Below are 3,188 nucleotides of genomic sequence, written 5' to 3'. Positions count from 1 at the left end.
ACAAGCAGCATGTATCTCCTCTCGCTCTATTGTCTCTGTTCTTCAGGTGTGCCTGACCTACGACTAACACATGGTTGAATTAAGCAGTTCACTCATGGAAATTAGTTTGTATGAGCATTGAGAATAATAATAAATGTGGTTGGTTGAAGAATATCACGTGTCCAGATCTCTGGTTGATGCAAATAAACTTGCATGTGTAACACAGCCCATTCTCAGGAAACAGCGCCATTTATGCCTAAAAATGTCAGGAATTTTTTTATATCTTTATTCTATTCTATTCATTTTGAAAAGATAATTGTTGTACTTTTAAGAAATTGTAATTTTCTTCCTTTTGACAAAATTTTCATTATTGAACTATTCCTTTAAAGAGTATAAATGTGACAACAATACTATTAAACAGAAAGTGATGGACAATTTCTGCATTTTCAGAGAACAAAAATTACATTGAAAACATAATCAAAAGCAAAATGTAAGTGGTATTCAATATTTTTAATGGTATAATAGTGATAAATGTTATGCCATATGTCACGTCATGTCAAATTAGTGGGAATTACAATTAAATACTTTTATTTAATTTATAAAATAAATGTATTTTACATTACACAAACAAAGATCAATCTATAAAAAGTTTCAGTATCTTTTTTTTTTTTTTTACTTGATTACAAAATCAGCTGTACATTAAGTGAACACACACGTGAAATGAGTGACATCATTATAAGAATAAACCTGGGAAAGATAGTCAAATATATTAACCTGCCATGTTTCATTCCCAAGTTTACCTGCAGTAGCCATATGTTCTTTTACAACCACTCTTGATCTAACCAGTCACAGCGCACATTAAATGAAATTTCATATTGCTGTCAGATAACTGCTGTAATCATCCTCTTCATGTTGAGAAACCATTTTACCTCTTTAAATGGTCTATTATGAACTGAGCAGCAGCTGTTGTAAGAGGTAACAGTGTGACAGTGCAGAACAGATGCTTTTGTATATTCAGAGAAGTTCTGCTCACTGTAAAAATTAATTAGCATCGCTAATTATGTGTGACAGGAGGGTCAGAGTGCCCATTGATGTCAGAAATGACCCTGCTGGTGTACTCTTCTATTAGCATGACTTTCTAAAGAAAATCCCTATTAACTCCTAACGTATATACAGTTTGAAACCAGTAACAGTAAGGCAAAGCAAGGTATAAAACTTTTTTTCTGTTTTCTTACATGCAGTTTGTTCTCTTAAATCATGCAAACATCCATCTTGCTTGGATTACATAAGAGTCCTATTATGCTCTAAAATTATGCAAAAAGCTTCAACACAAGAGCTGTAAACACATAGTACACTTGCAAAACATGTACAACATTTTTTGACATCTACCATGCTAATATTGTATATTAATCTGGTAAACAGTCATATAGTATTATATGTATTGTAAAAAATTCTATACAAATAAATACATAATTTATTTACAGTATTATCTGATACCATCACTGTACCGTGGTACTGCCACAGTGCTTTTTTATGGGTAATAAATTGTAGTTCCTCAGGCAGACACTCAACACTCTTTTTCTGTGTACCATAGAGATCATAAGTTGCAGTCTATCTATAATGCATTATTCATGCATGTGGGGGAGTTGGTGTTGTTTAATGTCTTTGGAAGAAGATAAATAGGCAGAGAACAAAATGAATAAGCAGTGACTTCACTGCACACAGAATATTTCTCACTCTTCAGAAGGCATGGACAAAGAATAAAATTAGGATGTTCACATCTTAAAAGGGAAGTGCATGAGTGAGAACAGAAATACATTTTCCCATGTGTTTCCAAATTTATCATTCTAAAATGTTGAATTTTGCGTTTTCTAACTGAGGACTTTTTTTTTTCAGAAAGCGGCATTGTAAAAGTACTAGTACCCATATGTAAATGTAATTAATATATGTACATATGTTAGTCTATCTATAATGCATTATTCATGCATGTGGGGGAGTTGGTGTTGTTTAATGTCTTTGGAAGAAGATAAATAGGCAGAGAACAAAATGAATAAGCAGTGACTTCACTGCACACAGAATATTTCTCACTCTTCAGAAGGCATGGACAAAGAATAAAATTAGGATGTTCACATCTTAAAACGGAAGTGCATGAGTGAGAACAGAAATACATTTTCCCATGTGTTTCCAAATTTATCATTCTAAAATGTTGAAAATATTACGTTGTAATATTATTATTGTATTATAATATTAATATTACGTTTTCTAACTGAGGACTTTTTTTTTTCAGAAAGCGGCATTGTAAAAGTACTAGTACCCATATGTAAATGTAATTAATATATGTACATATGTTTAATTTTCAGGTATGAAATATATTGCCATATGAAGTAAAAACATATATGAAAGCTATTAGAAATTGGAACAATATCCCATACAAATATGTATGTTTTTGTATGTGTGATGCATTTTTGGACATGAATACATTTTTGAACATTAATGTCATGTATATGTATATCCATCCATAAATATAAAAGGCAGACATTGTCAGGGCCCCGTGCGGACCCCGGTGCAGGTTATTGTTGTGGGCCCTGGTTGATCGTGTTCCATTGATTTCTGTACTCTATAACTCCATTTCTTCACAGCACTTCCTCTTTGACCTAGATAACTTATGATATGAGCTGTGTTGTTTCAAATATAACTGCTTTCCAGACCTTGGGAGAGTCTGAGAGAGTCATAGAAAAGAAGTTCAATTTTGAAAATCTTTGTTCAATGATGAATATGCATAATAACGTGAATATGCATAATAAGAAAAATGAACTGTGTATATGTCCAATAAACTTTGTAGATTCTGAACACAGCCTTGTGTGTTCTTCCCATCATCATGCATTCTTTGGTGAGGGAGAACTGCTGGCAACTGAAGGACAGTTATCTGTTTAATCTAACAAACATGTTAAAAAAAAAAATACATAAACATATTATAAACATTAATTTTTGTATATGTTGTTTTAATAAAGTTGCATTTATAAATGAAATATTGTTATATATGGATGTTACATATAATAGCATATAAAAATCATTATATAGATATTATTGATATATGTACACAGGGCCTAAAACTAACTTTTTGCCACACCTGCCAATGGCCGGTGACATGATAAAATTTACCAGCCAAAAATTTTTTTTACCGGCCATGAAACTCTTTTTGCAAAAAT

Source organism: Sinocyclocheilus rhinocerous, unplaced genomic scaffold, assembly GCF_001515625.1.
Source record: "Sinocyclocheilus rhinocerous isolate Xijiao unplaced genomic scaffold, SAMN03320098_v1.1 scaffold1306, whole genome shotgun sequence".
NCBI lineage: Eukaryota > Metazoa > Chordata > Actinopteri > Cypriniformes > Cyprinidae > Sinocyclocheilus > Sinocyclocheilus rhinocerous.
This window is presented reverse-complemented; position numbering follows the sequence as displayed.